Raw genomic sequence first — 13723 nt, 5'->3', positions numbered from 1 at the left:
GAGGTGCATCTGGAAGAAGCTAGAAGACAGTTGCAGGGTAAGGTATTTTAGGTGGAGCCTATATGTGCAAATAGAGCCGCCATGTGAGGTTGTGTGATGCACAACTCAAGGGATTGCCATTAATCATATTCTCTATTCAGAACACAATCTCTGTGGTTATTGGTGGCAATCAGAGGGCAAAAGTCTAAGAGATATCCTGTAAAGAACCTCCTGTGAAGATAAGAAGTAGATTTATCATGATATATGTCCTCAGATGGGTGAGACTGGATCTTTCGTCTTTAAATCCTCAGAGTTTTGCATGGTTTCTGGCACATATTAGGTATTTGATACATGTTTCCAAAATGAATGAGTTATAACTCAGTCTTGTCCAAACCCTACCAGTTTGTTTGTACAAATGAGGGTTAGGTCGCAGTATAGGGATACCTCATATTTCTTTGATAACTCTGGATAACATTGGGCCTTAGGTGCAAAACTGTTTCCCTCCCAAGTCATTTCAGTTACTTCTAGGACCTTAGGGGGTATTTTATATATGCTGTGTACTGTCCTCTCTATTCTTTCATCCAGGTCTTTATCCAGTGTTTTCAAAGGAGCAGCACTGCAATCATGCCCATTCTGCAGAACTACCATCTCCTATGTGAGTATGGTGTATCTGCCCAGGTATTTATCTCTACTGCACCCAAGGCTGCTATAGTGTAAGCCATGATGGTGTCATGGTTCCTTCCAACTCCTGGTTTGAAGCCTTATTAATTCTATGGAGAAATTGAGAGAATGGCCTTCTGCCCTTCAGGGTTACACACACACACACACACACACACACACACGAAGCTACATTGCACATCTCATGTCTGACACAGCTCTTCTTAAAACAATGTCTTCAGCTTCGTGTAAGGGGGTATGTGAGAACATAAAATATTTCCATTTGTCTGGAGCAAAAAGGTATGTCCAGATAAACAGGGTCAAAAGTTGGCACCAGGAGAGACTGAATTAAATAATAAGAATAGATGAGTATGAACCCACAAACACTAGTGCAAAAGTATTTAAAAGTTATTTGAAAAAAAGCCTCAAATATGTAGTTTTATATTTAAGTGTGGAGAAAACCATCATTATAACTTGTTAAAGATATAACAAAAGTCTAGGTAGAATAAGACAGTGGAATTACACAGACCTAGGTTTTAGTTTCAATGGTGTTGGTTAAGTCACTTAAACTCAGGAACTCTTACTTGTCTTATCTGTAAAACAGGCATTCTACCCACTTCTCAGGATCTTTTGTAAGAATCATCTTCATAAAATGCTTAGCACAAAACCTGGCATGTAGAACCTAATAAAATGGCCACAAAAAGGAATATATTATAAGGTATTCATACTTCTTCTAAGGTAATCTCTCATTGGGTATTCCCAAAGATAGGCATCTACATAAGCAAAACTATAGAGGAGACAGAGTTTTATTTTATTTTATTTATTTATTTTTTATTTTTTATTTATTTTTTTGTTACAGATATTTCTACTTTTTTACCCCATTGGCACCCCCATCCCCACCCCACCCCCGCCCCATCCCCAGCTTAGTTGTCCATGTCCGTTGGTCATGCATACATGCATGTAAGTTCTGTGGTTTATCTCTTCCAACACCACCCCCCACCCCCTCTTCTGAGAGATGTCAGTCTGTGCCCTACTTCCATGTTTCTGGGTCTACCATATTCCTCAGACTGTTATGTTCATTATATTTCGTATATAAGTGAGATCATGTGGTATTTGTCTTTTTCTGCTTGGCTTATTTCACTTAGGATAATACTTTCCAGGTCCCTCCATGTCTTCTCAAAGGATAAGAGATCCTTCTTTCTTACCGCTGCATAGTACTCCACTGTGTATATGTACCACTGCTTTTTTATCCATTCGTCTACTGATGGACACTTGGGCTGTTTCCAGATCTTACCTATTGTAAATAGTGCAGCTATGAACATGGGGGTACATATATTCTTCCTGATTGGTGTTTCAGGCTTCTTAGGGTATATTCCTAGAAGCGGGACCACTGGGTCAAATGGAAGTTCAATTTTTAATTTTTTGAGGTAACACCATATTGTTTTCCATAGTGGCTGCACCAGTCTGCATTCCCACCAGCAGTGTATTAGAGTCCCCTTTTCTCCACACCCTCGCCAACACTTGTTGTTTGATGATTTGTTGATGGCGGCCATTCTGACAGGTGTGAGGTGATACCTCATTGTTGTTTTAAGTTGCATCTCTCTGATGATTAGTGATGTTGAGCATTTCTTCATGTGTCTCTTGGCCATTTGTATGTCCTGTTTGGAGAGGTGTCTATTCAGCTCCTCTGCCCATTTTTTAACTGGGTTCTTTGTCTTCCTTTTGTTGAGTTGTGTGAGCACTCTATATATATTGGAAATTAACCCCTTATCTGATATATCAATGGCAATTATGCTCTCCCATACAGTGGGTGGACTTTCCATTTTGATGACTGTATCTTTTGCTCTGCAGAAGCATTTGAATTTGATGAAGTCCCATGTGCTCATTTTCTCCTGTGTTTCTGTTGCCTTAGATGATGTATCAGTGAAACATTTGCTGCATATGATGTCTGAAATTTTGTTGCCTACATTGTCTTCTAGGATTTTTATGGATTCATGAGTCCCATTTAAGTCTTATCCATTTTCAGATTATTCTTGTGTATGGTATAAGTTGATGGTCTAGTTTCATTTTTTTGCATGTAACTGTCCAATTCTCCCAACACCATTTATTAAAGAGGCTATCTTTCATCCACTATATGCTCTTCCCACCTTTGTCAAATATTAATTGAGCATATTGCCCTGGGTCCATTTCTGGGTTCCCTGTTCTGTTCCACTGGTCTATATGGCTGTGTCTTATGCCACTACAGTGGCTTTGTAGTATAACCTGAAATCTGGTGCTGTGATCCCTCCAACCTTGTTCTTCTTTTTCACGATTGCTGTGGCTATTCGAGGTCTTTTTTGGTTCCATATGAACTTGTGAAGTATGTGTTCTAGTTCTGTGAAGAATATTGTTGGTATTTTGATGGGAATTGCATTGAATGTACAGATTGCTTTGGGTAGTATGGACATTTTAATGATGTTAATTCTTCCAATTCATGAACACGGTATGTGCTTCCACTTTTTTATATCTTCCTCTATTTCTTTTTTCAATGAACTGTAATTTTCTGCAAATAAGTCCTTTATTGCTTTGGTAAAGTTTATTCCCAGGTATCTTAATTTTTTTGCCACATTGGTAAATGGAATTGTTTTTTTTTAGTTTCTCTTACTATGAGTTCATCATTGGTGTAGAAGAATGCCGTCAATTTCTTCATGTTGATTGTGTATCCGGCTACTTTGCAAATTCATTTATTAACTCTAGTAAATTTTTTATGGAGTTTTTGGGATTTTCTATCTGTAGTATCATGTCATCTGCGAATAAAGACAGTTTCACTTCCTTCTTTCCAATTTGGATCCCTTTTGTTTTTTCTTCTTGTCTGATTTCTGTGGCTAAGACTTCCAGTACTATGTTAAATCAGAGTGGCAAATGTGGGCATCCTTGTCTTGTTCCTGTTCTTAAGGGAAATGCTTTTAGTTTTTGCCCATTGAGTATGATGTTGGCTGTAAGTCTTTCATATATGGCCTTAATTATGTCGAGATATGACCCCTCTATTCCCAGATTGCTGAGCGTTTTTATCAGAAATGGGTGCTGAATTTTGTCGAATGCTTTTTCAGCATCTATTGTTATGATCATATGATTTTTATCTTTCATTTTTTTATGTGGTGTATCACATGTATTGATTTGCGAATATTGTACAAGCCTTGCATCCCTGGGATGAATCCCACTTGGTCATGATGAATAATTTTTTTGATGTATTACTGGATTCAATTTGCTAGAATTTTGTTCAGGATTTTGGCATCTATGTTCATCAGGGATATTGGCCTGTAGTTTTCTTTCTTTGCAGTGTCTTTTTCAGGTTTTGGAATTAGAATTATTCCTGACCTCATAAAACAAGTTTGGAAGTCTTCCTTCTTCTTGGATTTGTTGAAATAGTTTGAGAAGAATGGGTATTAATTCTTCTTTGAATATTTGGTAAAATTCCCCGTTGAAGCCGTCAGGACCTGGGCTTTTGTTTGCTGGGAGAGTCTTGATTACATCTTTAATTTCTTCTGTTGTTATTGGTCTGTTCAAGTTTTCTGTCTCTTCCTGGTTTAGTTTTGGGAGATTATGTGTTTCTAGAAATTTGTCCATTTCCCTTAGATTGTCAAATTTGTTGCTGTATACTTGTTCATAATATTGTTCACGATCCTTTGTATTTCTTTGGTGTCAGTTATTATTTCTCCTCTTTCATTTCTGATTTTGTGTATTTGGGTTCTCTCTCTTTGTTTCTTGGTGAGTCTAGCTAAGGGTCCATCAATCTTGCTTATCTTTACAAAGAACCAGCACTTTGTTTTATTGATCCATTGAACTTTTTTTTTATTTTTTATTTTTTCATCTCCATGTCATTTATTTCTGCTCTGATCTATACTATTTCCTTCATTCTACTTGCTCTGGGGTTTTCTTTTTGTTTACTTTCTAGTTCTTTAAGTTGTGAGGTTAGATAATCTATTACAAATTTTTCTTGTTTCTTGAGGTAGGTCTGTAGTGCCATGAACTTCCCTCTCAGAACTGCTTTTGCTGAATCTCATAGATTTTGAGTTGCTGTGAGTTCATTTTAATTAGTTTCCAGGAAGTTTTTAATTTCTTCTCTGATAATCATGGTAACCCATTCATTGTTCAATAACATGCTATTTAGACTCCATGTTTTCAGATGTCTTTTCATGTTCTTGTTGCAATTGGTTTCTAGTTGCATGCCATTGTGATCTGAGAAGACGCTTGATATGATTTCAATCTTCTTGACTTGTAGAGACTTGCTTTGTGCCCTAGCATGTGCTCTCTCTTTGAGAAGGTCCCATGTGCATTTGAGAAGAATGTGAATTTTGTAGTTTTGGTGTGTAATTCTCTGTAGATATCTGTTAAATCCATTTGATCTAGCACTTCATTTAGAATCTGTGTTTCCTTGGGGTTTTTTTTTTTTTGTCTAGAAAATCTATCCAGTGATGTAAGTGGGATATTGAAGTCCCCTGCTATGATTGTTTTTCTGTTTACTTCTCCTTTGAAGTCCCCCAGAATATTTTTAATATATGTTGGTGCTCCTATATTGGGGGCATATATGTTTACCAAGGTTATATCTTCCTGTTGGATAGATCCTTTCAATATTACGTAGTGGCCTTCGTTGTCTCTAGTTATGGTCTTCATTTTGAAATCTGCATTATTAGATATGAGTATTGCTACCCCAGCTCTTTTTGCTTTCTGTTTGCTTGAAAATTTTTCTTCCATCCCTTCACTTTCAACCTATGTGAATATTTTGTTGTGAGGTCAGTCTCTTGTAAGCAACATATATGTGAGTCATGCTTTCTTATCCAGTCAGCTACTCTGTGGCTTTTTATTAGAGCATTCACATCATTCACATTTAAGGTGATAATTGATATGTACTTATTTATTGCCTTTTTTGTTTAGTGTGGTTATATATTTCTTCCTATTTCTTCCACTTATTACAGCAGTCCTTTTAGCATATCTTGTAGTGCTGGTTTGTTGTTAGTATATTCTTTTAGCGTTTATTGTCTGGCAAGCTCTTTATTTGACCTTCTATTTTGAGTGATAACCATGCAGGTTAGAGTCATCTTGGATTCAGATCTTTGGTTTTCATGACCTTGATTACTTCATGTCACTCTCTTCTGGCCTGTGGTGTTTCTGTTGAGAAGTCAGCTGAGAGCTTTATGGGGTTTTCTTTGTAGGTAACCTGTTGCTTATCTCTTGCTGCCTTTAGAATTGTCTCTTTGTCTTTAATTTTTGGCATTTTAATTACTATGTGTCTTTGTGTGGGCCTGTTTGGGTTCTTCTTTCTTGGGGATCTATGTTCTTCTTGAACTTGCATGCATTCTTCCTTCACTAAGTTAGGAAAGTGTTCTGTCACTATTTCTTCAAGTATATTCCCTAACCCTTGCCTATTTTCTTCCTGTTCGGGGATTCCTATGATGCGAGTCTTATTATGTTTCCAGTTGTCCCATTGTTCTTATAAGCTGTCTTCCTTTTTTTTAATTGTTTTTTTTTTCTTTTTCTTTTCTGATTGGTTGATATCTTTCTATCCTGTCTTCTTATTCACTGATCTGGTCCTCAGCTTCCTCTACTCTGCTGGTTTGTCCTTCCAGTGTGTTCTTAATTTCTTCTATGTCATTCTTTATTTCCACTTGGTTGGTTTTCAGTGTTTCTATATCTTTACCCACAGTGCTGATGTCCTTACTCATACTGTTGAGCTTCCTCAAGATCATGGCTCTGAAATCTAATTAGCTTAGCTGCATTTCATTGATTTCATTTTTGATAAAGTACTCTCCTCGGAAACCCATTCATTGCTTAATAACATGGTATTTAGCTTCAATGTGTTCAAATGTCTTTGCATGTTCTTGTTGTGATTGATTTCTAGTTGCATGCCATTGTGATCTGAGAAGACGCTTGATATGAGTTCAATCATCTTGAACGAGTAGAGACTTGCTTTTTGCCTTAGCATGTGCTCTCTCTTTGAGAAGGTCCTATGTGCACTTGAGAAGAATGTGAATTCTGTAGTTTTGGGGTGCAATTCTCTGTAGATATCTATTAAATCCATTTGGTTTAGTCCTTCATTTAGAGTCTCTGTTTCCTTGCTAATTTGTTGTTTAAAGGTCTATCCAGTAATGTCAGCTGGGTGTTAAAGTACCTTGCTGTGATTATATTGCTATCAATTTCTTTTTTGATCCTCCAGAAGATTTTTAATATATTTTGGTGCTCCTACATTGGGTGCATATATGTTTATTGAGGTTATATCTTTCTGTTGGATAGATCCTTTCAAAATTATGTAGTGGCCTTCTTTGTCTCTAGTTATGGCCTTTATTTTGAAGTCTATTTTATCAGATATGAGTATTGCTATACCAGCGTATATTTTCTTTCCCTTTGCTTGGAAGATTTTTCCCACCCCTTCTCTTTTAACCAATGTGAGTCTTTTGTTGTGTGGTGGGTCTCTTGTAAACAACATATAGATGAGTCATGCTCTCTTATCCAATCAGCTACTCTGTGTCTTTTTATGGGGGCATTCAATCCATTTACATTTAAGGTGATTATGGATATGTATTTATTTATTGCCACTTTTGTTTAGTGTGGTTATATTTTTCTTTCTATTTCTCCTGGTAATTACAGCTGTCCTTTTAACATTTCTTGCAGTTGCTGATTTGGGGCTAATGTATTCCCTTAGCCTTTTTTGTCTGAAAAGCTCTTTATTTGACCTTCTATTTTGAATGATATCCTTCCTGGGTAGAGTAGTCTTGGACTCAGATCCTTGTTTTTCATAACCTTGATTACCTCATGCCATTCCCTTCTGGCCTGTAGTGTTTTTGTTGAGAAGTCAGCTGAGAGCCTTATGGGGTTTCCTTTGTAGGTAAGCTGTTGCTTCTCTCTTGCTGCTTTTAGGATTCTCTCTGTGTCTTTATTTTTTGTCACTTTGATTACTATGTGTCTTGGTGTGGGCCTGTTTGGGTTCTTCTAACTTAGGGCTTCTGTGCTTCCTGAACTTGAATGGTTTCTTCCTTCTGTTGCTTTGCTTCTGAGGATTTGTCTTTATTTTAGTTATAATTCCTATTTGGTCCTGGGAGATAATCTGCATAGCTTCTATTCACTCCACCTCCATTTTTCACATCCTCTATGCCTATCTTGTGTGCAGCTGGGTCTCATAGGCCTTTCTGGTGCCCCACCATCCTGCAGGTCCTTCAGGTAACTGGATGGCACAGTATTTTGGGGACCTGGCTTTATGCCTATGTTATGGGCTGCTGGTTCTCACAGGCATCACTGGTGCTTCAGCACCCCACAGGTCCCAGGGGTAATTGGATGGCACAGTCCCTGCTGGGTAGCACAGGTTTCTCTGGTGATTCAGCACCCCTTAGGTCTTGTGGGTAATTGGATGACACGGTCCCTGCTGGGTAGCACAGGCCTCTCTGGTGCTTTAGCACACCTCTGGTCCCATGGGTAACTAGATTGCACAGTCCCTGCTGGATCACACAGGCCTGTCTGGTGTTTCAGCACCCCGCTGTTTTTATGGGTAACTGAATCGCACAGTCCCTGCTGGGTCGCACAGGCCTGTCGCGTGCCCTGGCACCCTGCAGCTCCTGAGGGCAGGCAGATGGATTGCACCATTCTCCCTAGGGCTTTGGCTTCCCAATGCTCTTGTTGGCTACTGGACTGCACAGACCTCTGTGGAGCCCCACATCTCGCAGCTGGTGGCTGGGGAGTGCTGCTGCCCCAAGGGGCTCAACTCTTGCTCAGCTTTTGCTGTAGATTTTGGGCATGGGTCTCAGCTGCTGGTTAGTGCTTCTGTTGCCTGGGGATGGATGTCTGCTCCCCGCCTCTGTTGCTGGGGGTATATCTGGAATCTGATTGGGCTGCTACTATGGGGACGGTGCTGGGTTCCAGGATGTCTGTAGCTTCCATGACCAGCACCTTGGGAGCTCCACTACTGTGCAGTGGTCTGTGTTGACACAGAATGTCCACTGGTCCGATGATGCCAGGTGTGCTTGTGGGCTCAGGTTGCTGGGCCTTGCCGCTCCCACTGCCTCCTCCCAGGAAAGACTGGGCTTTTCCAAAATAGTAGGACTTCTCCAAGGGGCAGGGAGAAGTGCCCTGAAGAGCTGCTTGGTGGGGTAGCCAGCTTCTCCTGTCCACAGCACAGGAATTTTCTGCTCCAAGGCTCTGCATTGCTGGGGTTTGGTCGTCTACCTTCACTTACACTCACACTCTCTCACATACTCACTCAATGTGTCACACACTCACCCTCCCTCTGGTCCTGCCTGCTGCCGTCTTCCTCAACTGTAAGTTTTAGCCACTCTTTTCCCCAAAGTCAGAAAACTTTGGATTCCAGGACAGGATCTTCTAACCATGAATTTTTAAGCCCTTTGAAGATCATATTTTACAGTATTATTTACTTCCCATTATTCTTGAATGAGTGACAACACTATCTCCTTTCGGGATTGTGTTTGCTAATCTAGAGGTTCATGAACACAGTTTACTATTGCATATTTTATTTCTGCTGACATAATTTCCACTATAATAAAGAAGAAAAATTTTAAAGTGCATGATTGTAAACCCTGGCCATTTTGTAATCTATGGTGTATTTAAAAATCATTCATAATAGGTGGCACTAGAGCAAGAAGCTTCTTGATGTTGTCTACTTTTCTGAAAGACACAAAAACCACCAAATTTTGTCTCAGTCTGAAAATTGAGTGATCATGCCATGGGATGTCTGACTCATAGAACCATTCAATGTCTGGGGGACTGATTAGGATTTGGGAAACTTGTGTTTCTCATTCTCTCTGCCCACATCTTGTAGCCTTGGAGAAGGGAGTTTCCAGGAGCCTCCTCATAATATATGACACTGACTATTCACCTTGGACCATAAGAGTTAATGAAGAAAATAATTTAGCAAGAGCTTTGGGCTAACAAAGTTGTGTACCAGTAATGCTTAGATGTGTGGTCCTAGTGAATACAAATGTTGTAGCCAATATTTCTGACATTTTTGGAGCCTGGGAAATGCCAATGAGTTTTTACTGTCTGAGGCAGAGCTTCCTCTGAGAAAGTCCTCCTAAAATGGCAAGTGTTTTCTTTTCCATTGCTTGAAGGTCAAACCAAATCACTTCTTCCTCAAATAGATCTTACTTTCACAGGTTCATAAAATGGCCAAGTTAGAATGTGTCTTGGTTGATGAAATCAGTTAAGGATGTGAGGCTGACTCAGGCCTACTCAAGTTCCCCTGTTTATTTAGTACCAGAAATATTTAAATCAGAGCTGACCTTAAAATAGTAACTCTTTGAAAAGGGTTTCAGCAGTGACTCCTGAAAGTCTCCTGTAGCCAACCCTCTTACTTTTCTGTTCCTATGGTCACTGCTTAGAAAGTCTATAATGATATATGCCTTGTGTCTGATATTTTCATTTTCACTGATGAACATTATTACGCCACATAAAACTCAGAATTCATGAGGGCTGATGAAAATACCTTAAATATTTTAGTTCACTGAAAGAACAAATGTCAGAATTTTAGTTCCTGTACTGGGATACTTTGAAATTGGTTTGGATAAATATCTTTGCTTTACAGATATTTGAAGTAAAAAAATGTTATTAAAATGTTCCAGACAAGATGAATGCCATATTATTTTCTTCTCATTTTATATACTGTGATCAAACCAGTTTGATCATTCTAACTATGACATTAGACCATTGACTCTCAAACCTCTCTCCATGAGATCCAGTTGGCTGCTATAACTCTCCACCTGAATGGTTCATGAAAACCCCAAACACAGTGGGACTAAAAGATAATTCAAACTTATTCTGCCTGCTATTTCCATCTTAGTTAATGACAAAACATTTACTAATTCTCTCAAATTGGAAAATCTAGAGGAATTTATCCTCAAGTCTCTTTCATTCATTCTTAGTGTGCAATTGTTTCCTGTACACTGCAGATTCTCCTGAAGAAATGTATCTTGAATTAGTTCATATCCTCCCTGTCTATGTTCAGGGACTCCTACCCTTACTTTGGTGCTTTCAGCAGCCTCCTGCACAGCTATCTTGCTGCTTTCCTTTCCTAGAGAGTCCAGGACCCACACCTAATTATGTCACTTCTTTACTCTAAAATTGAGGCTGTGGGAAGATTAAAATGTAGATTCCTTGGCTTGGTGCACACAGTTCTTTTTAGCCTGGCCTTAAAAACCTCTAAAGCCTAATTTCCTGCCAAGTGACAGCTCACCAATTCCCCTCAACTCCAGTCATGGTCAGCTTTGAACCACTCTAGAAATAAGACTGACTTTTTTTTTTTTTTTCCATACTCACTTTGGTCTAGCTCATTCTTTCTCTCTCAAATGCCTCCTCCCTCCCATCTCTGCTGTGCCAAATGATGCTCATTCCTCAATACCCATTTTAAACTTATCTTCCCAGGATACATTTTCCATGATCCGTTCACCAATCCTACCCCAAGATAATGACTCCACACTCCACATTTTCTCAACATTTTATTTACACCTCTATGACAATAGAACTCTTATCCACCATATGTGAACACTTTATAGGAGGTTTCCTTCTCATAATTAATTTTATCCCTGGCACTTGGTAACATTGATTAGTAGATGGACTGGATGGGTTGAATGGTATAGTTTAAATTTAAGAGAAAATGCAGATATTAGAGAAACAGTGCAGTTAGAAAATGGAGAAAAGAAATCAGAAATCATGTCTCCTCATTCATTCACCTGTAATCCTTTATTCAATTCATCCCTTTGCTTCGAACACAGTTGCAATGGATCTTCTTATGTTTAAGTTGAGAAAGTAATCCCATCTTCTAAGTGTGCTTGCTAAATTTATAAAAAACATTTTTCTGTAGCTTATTAGAAAAAAATTGTATTGCCCTTTAAAAATTTATAGCGAACAAAAGTGCTATGAGCAACCTCCTCTTCTAGCCAAGATGGGATAATATTTATTTCCTTATCTTTTTAAATGAAATTTTTTTCTTTATTGTTAAAAGTATTACAGATGTCCCTCCTTTCCCACTCCCTCCATTGACATCCTCCTCCCCACTCTCCTGCTCCAGACTTTCACTGCACTGTTGTCTGTGTCCATTGGTTATGTATATATGCACATAAGTTGTTTGGTTTATCTCGTTGTGATTTTAATTTGTTTTGCTCTGATGATTAATGATGTTGAGCATTTTTTATATGTCTCTTGGCCATGATATGTCCTGTTTGGATAAGTGTCTATTCAGGTCCTCTGCCCATTTTTGAATTGGATTGTTGGTCTTCCTTTGGTTGAGTTGTATGAATACTCTATTTTGGAAATTAACCCCCAATCCAATGTATCATTAGAAAATATGTTCTCCCATACAGTGAGTTCCCTTTTCATTTTGAACCTGGTTTCTTTTGCCATGCAGAAGCCTTTTAGTTTGCTGTAGTCCCTTCACTGCACTGTGTTCATTGGTTATGCATATATGCACATAAGTTCTTTGGTTTATCTCTTCTCATACCCTTTCTCCCTTCCCTCTGAGGTTTGTCAGTCTGTTCCCTACTTCCATGTTTCTGGATCTATTTTGTTCATCAGCTTATTTTGTTCTTTGTATTCCACAAATAAGTGAGATCATGTGATACTTGCCTTTTTCTGACTGACTGATTTTATTTAGCATAATACTCTCCATGTCATCTCAAAGGATAAGAGATATTTCTTTCTTACAGCTGCATAGTACTCCATTGTGTATATGTTGCACACCTTTTTTTATCCACTCATCTACTAATGGACACTTGGGCCATTTCCAGATCTTAGCTATTATAAATAGCACTGCTATAAACATAGGGATGCTTATATTCTTTCTGATTGGTGTTTCAGGCTTCTTGGGATGTATTCCTAGAAGTGGGATAACTGAATCAAATAGCAGTTCAATTTTTAAATTTTTGTGAAAACACCATATTGTTTTCCATAGTGGCTGCACCAGTCTGCATTCCCACCAGCAGTGTACTAGAGTCCCCTTTTCTCCACACCCTCACCAGCACTTGTTGTTTGATGATTTGTTGATGGCAGCCATTCTGGCAGGTGTAAGTTGATACTTCACAGTTGTTTTAATTTGCCTCTTTCTGATGGTTAGTGATGTTGAATATTTTTATATGTTTCTTGGCCATTGTATGTTCTGTTTGGAAAAATGACTATTCAGATCTTCTGACCATTTTTTAATTGGATTGTTGGTCTTCCTTTTGTTCAGTTGTATGAATACGCTATATATTTTGGAAATTAACCCCTTATCCGATGTATCATTAGCAAATATGTTCTCCCTTTTCATTTTGATGCTGGTTTATTTTGCTGTGCAGAAGATTTTTAGTTTGATATAGTCTCGTTTATTAATTTTTTTTCCTTTGCTTCTCTTGCCCTAGGCAATGTATGAGTTAAAATTCTGCTACATGTGATACTGAGATTTTGTTGCCTAGATTTTCTTCTAGAACTTTTATGGTTTCATGACTTACATTTAAGTCTTTCATCCATTTTGAGTTTATTCTTGTGTATGGTGTAAGTTGGTAGTCTAGTTTCAGTTTTTTTGCATGTACTTGTCCAGTTTTCCCAAAAGCATTTATTGAAGAGACTGTCTTTGCTCCATTGTATGCTCTTACTTTGTTCGTCAAATATTAATTGAGCATAAAGTCTTGGACTGATTTCCGGTTTCTCTTTTTTGTTTCATTTATCTATATGCCTGTTCTTGTGCCAGTACCAGGCTATTTAAAACAATTTAAGAATTGGACAAAATATATGAAGCAATGGTTTTCAGTACATGGATAGCAGGTAAATAAAGACAGTCATCCTTGCCCTGTCCGGTTTGGCTCCACGGTTAGAGTGTCAGTCTGCGGTCCAGAGAGACCCGGGTTCAGTTCCCGCTAAGGGCACGTACCTCAGTTGCAGTCTGTCCCCAGCCCTGGTTGGGTTGTGCGGGAGGCAGCCACTCGATGTGTCCCTTTCACATCGATGTTTCTATCTTTCTCTCTCCCTCCCACTCTATCTGAACAAAAAAATGAGAAAATGTCCTCAGGTGAGAATATAAAAAAATACAACAAAATAAAAACAGTCATCCTTGACAGACAGGAAAAGAGGAGACGGA

This window comes from Molossus molossus, unplaced genomic scaffold (genome assembly GCF_014108415.1).
Source record: "Molossus molossus isolate mMolMol1 unplaced genomic scaffold, mMolMol1.p scaffold_m16_p_2, whole genome shotgun sequence".
Classification (NCBI taxonomy): Eukaryota; Metazoa; Chordata; class Mammalia; order Chiroptera; family Molossidae; genus Molossus; species Molossus molossus.
Note: the sequence above shows the minus strand (reverse complement) of the source record.